The 14,186-nt window shown below is 37.3% G+C and overlaps 1 non-coding gene across 1 annotated transcript; it reads right to left on the bottom strand.

Moving 5' to 3' along the window:
* Positions 1-6,551: 6,551 nt before the first annotated feature.
* On the bottom strand, positions 6,552-6,658 carry LOC122096556. The gene has a single exon (XR_006145335.1). It is a non-coding gene; the product is annotated as a U6 spliceosomal RNA (small nuclear RNA).
* Positions 6,659-14,186: the final 7,528 nt, after the last annotated feature.

Genomic DNA, 14,186 nt, shown 5'->3' with positions numbered 1-14,186 from the left:
TGAGGAAAGTTGCTAGAATCCTCCTCAGGAGATTGCCGTCCAAAGCCAGCCTGTGCAGGAAGTTGTGAGCCTCTTTTCTCCAATAAACCACCAGTAAACCAGAATGGAGCAGTGGCCCAGAGGGTAGAGCTCCAGCTTTGAGAGACAAAGCCAAGCAGGAGATACTGGCCAGAGCAGGCAGGAAAGCCGGCGAGGTGCTCATGTCCAATTTTTATCGACCAGATGGCTGGAAGTGGAGCTGTGGCAGTGGTAGAGCCTCAGCCTTGAGTAACACAACTCAGGATTCCATAGGGCCCTGAGTTTAAGCCCTGGGATGGCCACACAAAAAAAATTCAAAGAGAGAAGGCCAAGTTATGTATCAGTGCCTTACCTACTTATGTGTGTAATACCTCCCTGAGTGGAAACAGACCATATGCAATGCTTCTGCTTTTATTTACTGATTTATTTTTCAGAGATGCCTGTTGCACAAACTGCATCATAATCTTCATTTCAGGCCCATCGCTTTTCTCTTCCAGGGTTGCAGGCCAGTGTCCTTATATGATGCACACTTAGGCTCTCAGCAGGGTTTATTTACATTTTATTATGAGGCCAACACAGGAACAATCACAAATCAGGCAAGGGAAGACAAGATCAGGTTTCTTAGAGGTAACCGGTATTCAGAAAAATTAACTTGGGGATGAAAAATGGCAGCCTACTTATATAAAACTACCATTAAGAAAAAGATGAGGGGGCTGAGAATGTGGATTAGTGAGAGACTGTTTGCCTAGCATGCAAGAACCCTGGGTTCGATTCCTCAGTAGCACATACACAGAAAAAGCCAGAATTGGTGCTGTGACTCAAGTAATAGATTGCTACAGATAGTGCCCAGGCCTTGAGTTCAACAGAGAACTGGCAAAGAGATAAATAGGTAGGTAGGTAGGTGGGTGGGTAGATAGATAGATAGATAGATAGATAGATAGATAGATAGATAGATAGATAGATAGATAGATAGATAGATAGATAGATAGATAGATAGATACAAAGATGATAGATGAATCTGTTCTTGGACATCAAGAGGGAAGAAGGGAACAATTAGCAGTCATGAGGCCTTCTGCAGTTTGCCAGGATACTAGTATCGCATTCACATAACCACAGAGCAGGAAGACTGTCTCTCTCCCGCTTCTCAGGCACATGAGGGCCCCAGAGCCAAGAGGGAAGAGCCAGGTTCTAACTAAGGTGCTTGGAAAGAGAAGAGAAACGGCCCTGCTTCTCCTTGGACTAGGGATTGGCATTAATGATGGGCAGAATGAAGGAGAATGGACTCACCGAGGTAGAAGAAGGGCCTTCAAATCTGACAGATGAAGAGTGCAAAACCCACTCCTTAAAACCAGAGATCAGGGTTTTCAACTCTGTTCCTCCCCCCCCACACACACACACACTCACACACTAAACTGGCTCTGTATTGGTAACCTAAAGATAGCTTGAGGCTCCCTTCACCTGAGGGAGGAAGGTTAATCAGTCATTGTTTGAAGAAGCTGAGAAAAGCCTGACCCTGGTGTAACTCTAACAAATGTTTGAAGTCCCCCCCCCCCCCCCACGGTTGCTGGTTGTGCCTGGAATGAATAAGTGGTTTTGCAGCTCACTTTCCTGTTGAGTGTGTCTTTTCTGCCTCCTAATCCTGCAGGCCTTGGTCTCTTCACCTAGCCTGGCTTTTGCAACTATTTTCTGTCCTTCAAATACAGTGATACAGTGGAGTTCTTCCTGCTAACAGGGCTAGGGCTTGGACCATGAGAACTTAATTTGAACCCAGGATGGGTCAATAATGTTTCTTTCCTGCTTCTATAGCTTGAGAACTGTAAGAACATTTAGAGTGCAAGTAAATTCTCATCACCAAGGGAAACCCAGGAAGCTCTTGAACATCTGACCTTTCAGAAGTGGAAGTCAGAGTGTCATAGTCTTTCCTACTCTGGCTGACTTTACCCTGTGATCCTGAGACCTCAGCCTCCTAAGCTAGGGTGATGGGCGTGAGCAACTGATTCTCTGCTAGGTTCAGAACTGTAATGACATTTTCAGAACAAGTCAACTGCTTATCACAAAGGGCTTGGGGAGCATAATAACTCTTTCAGAACCCTGTAGCACACAAGGTTATAATGCTAGAGTCTCAGAGGCTGGGCATATGGATCTACTAAACTTGAACCTTGAGCTCTGACTCCAATTCTGGTATACATCAGCATTCATTTTCCAGAGAACATTCTCTTAATTAGCAAATAGGAAAAATACTTTGATTAACCCTCACTTTTTTCCAGTTGTGTGTCTCGAACTCAAGCCTGGGCACTGTCCTTGAGCCCTTCAGCTCAAGGCAAACAGTACCAATTGAGCCACAGTGTCTTTTGGTGGTTCATTGGAGATAAGAGTCTAACAGGCTTTCCTACTTTTCCAGATGTGAGCCACCAGAATCTGGCCTTTTATTTTTGAAAGTCCTGGGGCTTGATCTTATGGCCTGGGTACTGTCTCTGAGCTTCTTTTTCTCAAGAATAGAGATCTACCACTTGAGCCACTCCACAGCTTCTGAGTTTTTCTAAGTATGTGGTACTGAGGATTCAAACCATGGGATTCATGCATGCTGAGCAAGCTCCTTACCACTAAGTCACAATTCTAGCCCCACCCTTACAATTTTATTCCTCAACTTGCCTATCCTCAAGAAAAGGCCTCTGATTATAAATCATCTAACGAAATCCCTATAGGAAGGTGTCCAAAGATAAAGAAGACAAAACTCATCTGTGGGAGAGACTCTAAACATGTGAAGACTGTAACAAATGCTTCCATTTAATTATGTATCATGTTTCAAAACTTAATAAAGTATAAATGAAAATGAGTCAATGTCCTAAATTATTGTGAATCATTTTATAATAGATGTAAAACATGTACTAAATATTATGTGTACAGTAATACTAAATACAATAAACAATAAATAAATGAATCAAATAAAAAATAAAATACAAAATCAATAATAAAAATAATATGTAATAAACATACATATGTAAGTATATATCATATATTACACATGTATAGAAATATTTTTTTCCATTGCAGGGCATTCATTTGGGGCCTCAGAACTCTAGCCTGAATTTTTTTCCTCAAAGACAGTAAGCTTCCCCTTCACCCATGGTGCAAAAGAGTTACCTGGAGGGTGAGATCAAATCACAGCAATTACAGAAATACTGGCCCCAGTTCCATGACAGTGGCTTAATTTTTTTAATGAAAGCAGTTATGTTCATTAAGTTCCATAAAGAGCATTTTTTTAAAAAGCACTGTAGAATTTTGTACAGCTTTTCAGACATCCTTACCTTACCTCCAAAGTGCTTCTCTGAGCACTACATTGTTTCTTTTTTTGTACATTTTTATTGCAAAAAATGTTGTACAGAGGGATCACAGTTACATGAGCAAGGTCATGAGTTCATTTCCTATTGAGCATTGTTGCCTCCTCTTTGTTTGTTTTCCCCCTACCATCCCTTCCCTCCCATCTCTACAACTACTCCCCCTGCAGAGCTCAGTGACTTTTTTTTTATTTTTGGCTGGCACGGGGTTTGAACTCAAGTAGTGGCAACTCTGCACCTACCCTCACATTGCTACAGATTTACCAAGACCCTGAGTTCAAATCCCAGGCTAAGGAAGGAAACTGGCAGAAATTCCAAACTAGAGAGGTTTATTTCTTTTTAATTTAGTTAAATAGTTAATTAATTGTTTTATTTATTCTTTATTTTGCCAACCACGGGGCTTGAACTCAGGTTGTGGCAACTCTGACTCAGCTTCCATCACCTTAGGCTGTGATGCAGTCTCTGGACCCATAGCCGATCCTGGGATCCTAGGCCCTGAGGGTTTGCAGGAAGAAATAAAGTAGGATACCACAAAAAGTGGCAAGCTTCAGAGGGCTGGGGTATTACGTCTTTTTCTTTGCACCGTGGGTCTGAATGACAAGGCTGCAAAGTGGACATGACCTGCCATTGCTCGTACATGCAAGGCAAACACTCTACCCCTGAGCCACCTTCTATTTTCTCATTCCTGGAAGAAGCTGCACATGAAGACAACAGTGATCCTCATTTTCAGTCTGTACATTTGAATACGGAGGAACATCTTTCCTCGGCTCTCCATCAATTCCCAACTTTCCAGTTAGAATGATTTAGAATAATAAAAATGTATAAAGAGAAAATAAATCATCATGAAAAAAAAGATGCACTGTATTTTTCCCACAAGTTCAAAAAATATGAAATATTGGGGAAATACATGGACACCTTATTCCCACTGGCACTGAAAGTCTCTAGTTAGGCAATTCTGATGAAGATGAGTAACAAAATGAAAAAGTGAGAAATCGTATCAATTGCAAGAAAAAAAATGGAGTAGGATCAAGCAAATTTCTTCTTTGAGCTGCTGAAAATAATCGGCTTAGTAGAGTGTTCTGACTACCTTCCATAAAGGCCACTCATGTGAATACTAGGGATGACAATGAATATACCCCTCTTCATCGGGAAGCCTACAGTGGACACTTATACATTGTCCATGAGTTGGTGGCTCAAGCAGCAGATATTCATGCAAAAATTGTTAATGGCTGGACACCCCTGTGCAGTGCTTACTCGTGTAATAATACCAGTGTGGTGTCTTTCTTACTTCATCATGATGCAGATACCAATGCCCAAACTAAACGCCTCTTGACTCCCTTGCATCTTGCTCCTGGGAATATAGATAGCAAAAATACACTGGATCTCCTTCTCTTGAAACATTATATCAAACCAGGTCTGAAGAACAACTTGGAAGAAACTGCCTTTGATATTACCAAAAGGATAAGTATGCATCACTACCTCTTTGAAGTTGTGGAAGGCTGTACAAATTGTTCTATTAAATTGTAATGTTTCGGATAAGTTTCTTTTCTTTTATCTTTTTTTTTGTTGAATTTTATTATTTTACTGTGAAAACACCATACAGAGGGGTTAAAATTACATGGGCAAGGTAATGAGTACATTTCTTACCAAGCATTGTTGGCTCCTCCTTTATTTCCCCTTCCCATAACTTCTCATCTCCCCCCTACTCCCCTCCCCCCTCACTAACCCTCCCCCTGGCCAAAGTTGTAAAGTTCGTTTTTCTACATGACATCTTGTATATCTCATTGTTGCAATGGGTCAACCTGTATCCCTATTTAAACAATTTGTTTTTTTCCTTCCCCTCCACAAATCATACCAACACCAAATACAATTAAAGCGGGGGTTATACGGTGGTAGAGGGACATACAAAGCAACAAAGAAATCATCTTATAAATATGTTAGAAACAATTGCAAGAAAGAAAAAAAAAACATTTGAATCCTTATCTTGGGGTTCATTTCACCTAACATCAACTTATCTGACCATTTCTGCTTGTCTCAGACATATACTAGTTATTGCAAATAAGGGAAACCATAGGATATATGTTTCTTTGGGCCTGGCTTACTTCACTTAATGTATTGTTTTCCAAGTCTTTCCATTTCCTAACAAATGGGGCGATGTCATTCTTTCTGAGGGAGGCATAAAATTCCATTCCATAGGATTCTATTTTCTTAATCCATTCATCTACTTAGAGGCATCAAACAAGACCATACTAAAGCTACCAGAACAACTATGTTCATTGCAGCATTATTTAGCATAGTTAAGATATCAGTTACGTTTCTTAAACATCAAAATGCCAGTCCATTCTTTGTGTCCATACAAAATATTTTCACAATCCAAATAACAGCAATATCTTAATGTAAAAATTCCGTGGAATTTTTCCAAGTGAATTGCCTGGCTTTGATGTCAAAATGTGAGTTGTTTGTGTACATCTGTAATGATTTCTGCACAGTTTAAGATTTTTTAATCAGAAATAAGTTGATCTTATCTGTTGAAATGAGTGGTACAGAAACTAAAGATATTTCTGGTTCTTTTCTGAAAAAAGTATATTTTAAAATATTCTGTATTCTGTGTTTGCATAATATCCATAATCTATTTCATTCTTTCCTAGATATACTTTGAATTCAACATTGTTTTATAATATATATATTTATTAATAAATGTGTCCTTTCAGATTGCATTCCATATAGAAAAATTAAGATTACTTTTTTCTAGGTTCTTGTTTTTGTTTTTGTTTTTTGGTCCAGTCGTGGGCCTGAACTCTGGGCCTGGATGCTGTACCTCAGCTCTTCAGCTCAAGGCTAGCACTCTACCACTTGAGCCACAGCGCCACTTCTGGCTTTTTTTTGCTTATGTTGTGCTGAGGAATCGAACACAGGGCCTCAAGCATGCAAGGCAAGCTCTCTACCACTGAGCCACCTTCCCAGTCCCTTTTTCTAGGTTCTTATAGTAGTATGTTTCTTTGGGATAAAATGACAATGTTAACTAATTTCAAAAGTTTTGTAAAGGTTATTCTATGTAAAGGCCTTTCTAAGATGAAGATTTAATACGCTGATGTCAAACTAATGTTTAATTCTAACACTTGCATATATTGTTACGCTTGTAATTTTGCAATCAACTTCTTAATAACTGTTTTTCATTTCTGCAACTGAAGAACGAAAAATATGGAATACTTCACATATTTCCATATTATCCTTGTGCAAGTGTCATGTTAATCTCTGTATTGTTGTAATTTGGGTATACGTACTACTGAAGCAGGTAGTATCCTCTAAATTTTAGTAATTAATGATGCAATCTTTATACAGGCTTATATCCTTGGGTGCCTATTTGTAGCAAGGAAACCTTATTGTTCCTAACAATACTATTGATCTTATTTCCCTAAAATAATGTGTATAGTGGAAAAAAATTATATTGTTCAGTCAATTGCTCACATTTGTGTTTTTTTGTCAATGACAATCTTAAGGCTTTTTCATTTTAGATTTGATCATACTTTGAAGCACTTATAGCTAGGTCCTAAGGTGATGGCTTTTTCAAGTACTTATTTATGTAACTGAGTTAGCTTTGTGGAGCTAATAGTTTCAAAGTAAGCCTTGCTTAAGAGCTACTTCTAAACTTCTCCAGCTTAAATTTTCCCAAATGAGGTCTTACTGGCACAAATGTCTACCTGACCCTTTATCCTTCTTCCATGTAGGAACAGACGAACCAGAATATCCTACCCTGACAGCATAGATTGTCTTACTGGAACAAAACTAATCTTAGTTACAAGGGATCATAGAGAGATGAACATTTCGGACAGAACTGTTCAGACTAGAAGGTATTTTATCAAAATTTAAGTGTTTATTATACCTACCATTTCAAAAGTAGGTTAACACCAAGGTTAAAAAATTCTTCATATGCATGATTTCCTGATGTCTGGCCTGTCTACCTTCCAACCAGGCAGGAACTTACACTACTGACTTTCTATCACCAAATATTTCCATAGCTCCAGGAGAAGTCCATGTTTCTCCTCATTATTAGGCCTTAAATTGGTAATGTTTTAATCACAGTGTTTCCTCTTGCCTCTACAAATGCTAAAGCTTTAGGTCTAACTCTACCTAACACTGAGGTACAGATAATGCAATAATACTTTAAAACAGAGTTGTCTTTGATACCCTAACCACAGCAGAACAATGCAAAACATGTGCCCTTTTTATTATATTATATATAGTTAGATATTTTATATTTATATGTGCTGATTTCATATTTCACACAGTGAACCTTAGTAAAATAAATTGATAATTTGACAAATAAATTGATAATTATTTATTCCAATAAAGAGAATTGGAATATAAATAATTAGGTTTAGAATACATACGAGAATATAAAAAGTATCAATGTAATGTCTTCACTATAAACTTGTGATACCTTCTAAGTGTTCTTGTTCTTCTGAATTCACATGGTAAAAAAAAAATGTTGTTTTACTCTAAACTATAAAGGATTTTACTCTGCTGCTCTGTTTATTGTTTTAACTCGCTGGTTCCAAACTGTTTTTCTCCATATTTCTGAAGCATACCTATTGATTATACGCAAATTTTTCTGATATCATGTATGCAAGATATTTATCTTCTGCAAAATGTATGGGTTCTAGGATCCCATGTCCCAGTTACCCACATCATCAGATAACAGGGTCAAGACTTCTCTACTAGGCCCAGGCAACCTGCCAATAGAAAGTAATTGAAGATCCATGTCAATTTCTCATTTCCTATAATATTTCAGGGCCTCAATTCCTTGAGAAGCAGGAATTAGCAGTAAGCAATAGTGAAATGCAAGTCAACTTAAAATGAAGGATGAGATCACAAAATCTAAGAGAAAGTACTGCAATTCAAACTTTCAATTTACAAATGACCAGCCCATATGAGTGAACAAGATCACAAAGTGTCACAAGATTATTTTTAATACCCCTCCCCTAATGATTAATGAACAATTTCAGTCCAGCATAAGTGGGCCAGAAAAATAGCTCCTGGAAGGATAGATCCACAATTGGTCTATAAAGGCCAGGAAAACATGACTTAGAGGTCAAATGTAATTCACAAAAAAACCATTAATTGAGAAGATCCTTATTGCTGAATAACACTGTGAGATGTACAGGTTGCCATGTCAAAAACAAACTTTACCACTTTGGTCCGGGGGGGTGGTGGTGGGGAGGATCGGGTCGGGGGAGCAGGGGGAGGATGCGAAGGGATGGGAAGGGGAAACAAAGGAGGAGGCTACAATGCTTGATAAGAAATGCACTCATTATCTTGTCCATGTAATTGTAACCCCTGTGTACAGTATTTTCACAATAAAAAAATACACAGGTACTTCAGTAAAACTTGGTTCTGTGGTATAAAAATGTTGTCATTCTCAAAATATTTAATCTCCTGAAAGTGTATTCTTTTTCAAATAAACTTTGAAACATCAAATTCGCAAACCAGGTGCTAGTGGCTCATGCATGTAATCCTAAATACTCAGGAGGCTGAGATCTGAGGATCACAGTTCAAAGCCAGCCCGGGCAGGAAAGTCGGTTAGACTCTTATCTCCAATAAACCACTCAAATATCAGAAGTGGCACTGTGGCTCAAGTGGTAGAGTGCTCCCCTTGAGCTGAACAGCACAGGGACAGTGCCCAAGCCCAGAGTTCAAGCCCCACGACCTACCAAAAAAAATCACATTCACCAAAATAACATTTGACAAATAGATGATACTTAGTGGCAATAGAGTTACAATAGAGTTACAGTAGAGTTGATTTACTTACCCAGCACTAATGCCAATCAGGTTCAACCATTCATTAAACTGTAGAAATAGTACCACCCACCGTTTGTGTTATTCATTAGGTGTCTTTCAAAATTAGTTAAATATCTCAGCCTCCCATATTTCAAACCCAAACGTTACCTAATAAAGTAAATTTCATTATTTAATAAGGTACATTTTAAAAAGTCCCAAATAGTTGCCTTATCATATGTTATTTTATGTTTTCCCTATCTGTCTAACATAGTAAGTCTTGAATATGGGTACTCATCAGAGATGTGACAAACATAAAATCTGTCTTTTATTTCTATCATATTCCTCTATAATATTAAATTTTAATTTTCTTTTTTCCAAAACTTAAATGTAGTAGAAAATATTATCCCATGTATAACAAAATAATCACACACCATTGTACAAAGTCATTTATAAAATTGGTAGTTTGGAATACATTCTAAACCATTTTTAAACTTTCTTGTTGACTAAAGATTAATCTTCCAAATGGATGAGAATTAAATCATGTCTAGGTGCTTCACGTCTCCAGTCTTACGAATTCTTATAGCAGATGAATGAATTATGGAAATATAAGATGACATAAGTTCAAGTATATGCAGGATTGAAACTCCATGGAATGTATATAAACCTTTTAAACTATTAACAGACAGTTTAACAGAATGATTATCAGGAAGTTGAAGCCAGAGAGGAATAATAGTAAATACATAGAATGAATGAAAAATGGAACAAGGGGCAAGTACAGCTAGAATATCAATGTACACATGTGATAAAGGAAGTGGTAAATCTGAAATAAATTTTGGAGAAGGAGTTGGTTGACAATGATAGGAGTGAATCTCATCCAGGAGCATTGGACAATTAGATGGACATATTTAACTGTAACACACTTGCACAACCTTTTGAAATTCAGTGAAAAATCACACAAAAATTACAACCAAACAGCAATCTCTAGAGAGTATGAATATGACCTCTCAAAATTTTAAGCAGTTAATGAAGGGAAGTCTTGGGACAAGCAAACAAAATTATTCAAAGAGGGCAGTTTGGAGTAGGGGAGAAATTAGAACAGAGAAATAGATTGCCTCAGGTTATAAATCAACTTTATCTGCTGCAAATGTTATCTTCCTTCTGTGAGTTCTCTCTGTCTGAACTGGATAGTGCAGTCCTGAGCCACACTTGATAGCTTGTGAAGATAGAATGCAATAGAAAAGATCAAGAAACCATTACTCTGCTGGAGAGAAAACAATTCTCTATGTTTTCTTTCATCTCTCTTCACTACTCTTTCTTCATACTTTTAAATCAATTGATTTTGAGTTATATATTTCCTTCTTTGTTCTGGAAAAGTAGTTGGTGAAAGTAATTCACTAAATATTATTTGCCATTTCTTTTATCATGCTGTTTACTTGTTCACGGGAGTCCATTAAACTTCACCCCTGCATTTGGTTGCCATAAAAACCCAACATTGATGATAATCAGGACAAAATGTAATGTAAAACTTTGTCTCCAAAAAAACCAGTCCAAGAAACTGTGATCACAAATATTTGGATATCCGTTTTTCTTTTACCTTGAAAGTCTTCTTGTGTTGGGCTGGGAAGGTGGCTCAGTGGTGGAGCGCTTGCCTTGCATGCTTGAGGCCATGAGTTTGATTCCTCAGCACCACATAAGCAAAAAGAAAAAAACCGGAAGTGGTGTTGTGGCTCAAGTGGTAGAGCGCGAGCCTTGAGCTGAAGAGCTGAGGGACAGCGCCCAAGCCCAGAATTCAGGTCCCACGACTGGACCCAAAAAAAAAAAAGAAAGAAAAAGAAAGTCTTCTTGTGTCTAAAGTGCCCACAAACATAAGTACTCCACCACTTTTTGGTTCAATCACTTCTAACCTCAAAGATATGTTTTGATAACAAGATGCTTAGAGGAAACCGCAGAATACTCCACTTTTATCTTCTCACTTAAGAGTGTCCTTAGATACCATATCAGGAACAGTGAAATTATTCTTTGCAAAATTATTTCAATAGATTATTTTTCTCTTAGTCTTGCATTTGATCAACAAGATGTATGGCAGAGAATAAAGTTCAATCACCCATACCTTGGATGGCAGTGCCTGTTACAAAGGACAATGCTTCTATGTCCTACTTCTATGTCCTCCTCTTAGCTCTTGCCTGATTTCCAATTAATCACAGCTTCTTGGCTCCAAGTCTAGTGAAGCTGAAGGATTCTAAGGCCTCCCCGACTGCTACATCTTCATGGTTTCTCCTTTAAAACTCTTTTAAGTTGCCTCTTTGGATGTGAGATTTATTTTCATGTCTTCACTCAATCCGTTCTGCATTTTAGTGAGCCAAATCGGCTCTGTAAAATCACTTTAGGTAGCAAAAATATTACAATTTATATCAAAAAGTTTTGGCCTCCCTCCACTGCTGAAGCCAATTTTCTTAGCTAGTGCTTCTAAGAACACTGTTTTCTTACTTTTTCCATGTGCTCAATTCTTTTCTGAACCAAAAACTTTTTGTCTTATGTAAAAAGAGAAGTCTTCACTATCTCATTTTAATAAGGATTTATATTTGTGAGCCAATTAGAAATGTGAAATCACTGGTTGGAAGTATCCAATCAGATTTTTTTCTGTGTTTCAGTGCTTCACGGGCAAAGACATTGTGGAAAGTATTACAAACCAAAAGTGTAAACCCAATACCTTTTTTCATTGTGGAGGGCACTTTCTCCCTAAGTATTTTGACCCAAATTATCTTTTTCAGAGAATTACTGTTTGGTAATTAAAGGTCAATTCACAAATTTTGATGTCTTTTTGTAAAGAAATTTGAATTAAATTGCACTATAACCTTGTTTCACACAGTGAGAGAATATTTCCTGGGTAAGGACAGTTTTCAAGGAAAGCTACAGGATTTACAGCAAGGTTTCTGAGGTTTGTTTGTTTAGTGTGAAAATGAGTCATCTTCACTCATATTGCTCCCTCTCCACTAAATCTCCATGGATTTCTTTGCATGAAAGCCTATTTTCCCAGGCAATTTTAAATTTTCTTAATAGGCTACGTTGTTTAAAAGTTTGAACAATTAAAATTTACGTGTCATATTTTTAAAACTCTTTTGAAATTCCTTTATCAAAACTGCGAATTCACCAATCCTAATACCCCCTTACCATGAAAAACAGTTAACATGTTGTTTTCACGATATATTTATACAATTATTATTTTCCAGTGGCTTTGTTATGCATATATATGACCACATAAGCTGATGTTGAACAAAATGAACTCCAAGATATGGAATCAGAGATTATTATTTGCGGTTGTTGCTTTTTATGTATTATGTGATTTCTATTTTCTTTGGTTTTTCCCCTTTGGTTTATCCCTTGCTGTATTTGATTTTGGTACCCTGTGTATTGTGTATACATTTACCTTAATTAGGGAAGGGAAGAGGAACATCACAATGGTGACACAAATGACAAAGGCCAAACCAATGCATTAACAATACTCACAAGACAATATGTAGTAAATATACATTACAACTTGTGAGGGGTACGTAGGTGAAGGAAAACTGTGAGAAAAGTGAGGGAGGGGGTAACAAGTTTGAAAAGTTATGTATTCACTACCTTACAATTACTGTAACCCGACTGTACATCACTTTGACAATAAAATTAAATTTAAAAAAATAAGCTGCATAAAATAAAATTTCACTGTATTGGTATAGTTAATATTATTCTTTATATAGTAAAATTTTAAAAATCAATACTATTTGGCATCTAATATGATTTAATTACCCTTTCTTTATCAGAAGGTCGTCAGCTTGAATGTTATCCAACTAGACAATATACTTCACAATATACTTGCATATTTTGGAAAAAAATAAATTTAGTACTTTCATACACATAAACAGTTTAATTCTATGGAAACCCATAACTTTTAAAATTAAATAAGTTGTTAGGAAAGAATATATGTGTTCTTCAAAATTCCTATGACTAATAACTACTCATTTTCAAATTCTGAACATTCCATACCTGAGAGATTCAAAACAGTACTTGTTTTCATGTTATGTAATTCTGCAATAGATGCAGTTTCCAATGGTGTGTTACACATTGAGAAGTCAACAGAAAAATAGCCACATTCTTGTAGAGGATAAAACTATGAAGCATCTGTAATAATTCTTCAAGAGTTAGCAATCCCAAGCTTTATGCCATAAAGTCATCCTAGCCCAACAGTTTCCAACTTGTAAGGTGCACCTTAAAATTTCCTTATTTTACATCATGAATAACTTATCTCTACTGTGAAAAAATACTGCACCTCTGGTATTGTGATGCCCTCCTTGTTCTGCAAAGAACACCACAATAAACTCAGTTGCATCAATTTTCCCCCAGTGGTATTCTTGAGATCAGAGCTCTTGCAAATATTATTTACATTTATACTTTTTTAACTATCATAGATATTCAGGATACTAAGAACAGAAGATTATGGTTCAAAGCCCATCCAGGCAGGAAGGTCCCTTAAACTCTTATCTCCAATAAACTTCTCAGAAAAAGCCAGACACAAGTGGCACTGACGTTGAAGTGGTAGGGCAGGAGCCTTGAGCTCAAAGACAGTGTCAAGGCCCAGAGTTCAAGCCCTAGGTCAAACCAATAAAACAAAAACAAAAATTGGGCTAGGAAGGTGGCTCAGTGGTATAGCGCTTGCCTTGCGCACATGAGGCCCTGGGTTCGATTCCTCAGCACCACATAAGCAAAAAGAAATAAAGCCGGAAATGGCGTGTGGCTCAAGTGGTAGAGCGCTAGCCTTGAGCTGGAGAGCTGAGGGACAGCGCCCAGGCCCAGAGTTCAGGCCTCAGGACCTGACTCCCCCCCCCAAAAAAATAAAATAAAAATGAACCCAAACCTAGCATTTTTCTCATTGTATACAGAGACATATAATTAACGAAATTGCTTCCTGTGTAACATATAAGTAGATGAAAGAAGATGTCACACAATTATTCTCTTCATACCATGTTATACCAAAACCTCAAAAAATGCTTTTTCTAAATTTATAAATTAATA

This window comes from Dipodomys spectabilis, unplaced genomic scaffold, assembly GCF_019054845.1.
Source record: "Dipodomys spectabilis isolate Male_0828 unplaced genomic scaffold, ASM1905484v1 ptg000376l, whole genome shotgun sequence".
In the NCBI taxonomy this organism is placed as follows: Eukaryota; Metazoa; Chordata; class Mammalia; order Rodentia; family Heteromyidae; genus Dipodomys; species Dipodomys spectabilis.
This window is presented reverse-complemented; position numbering and strand designations above follow the sequence as displayed.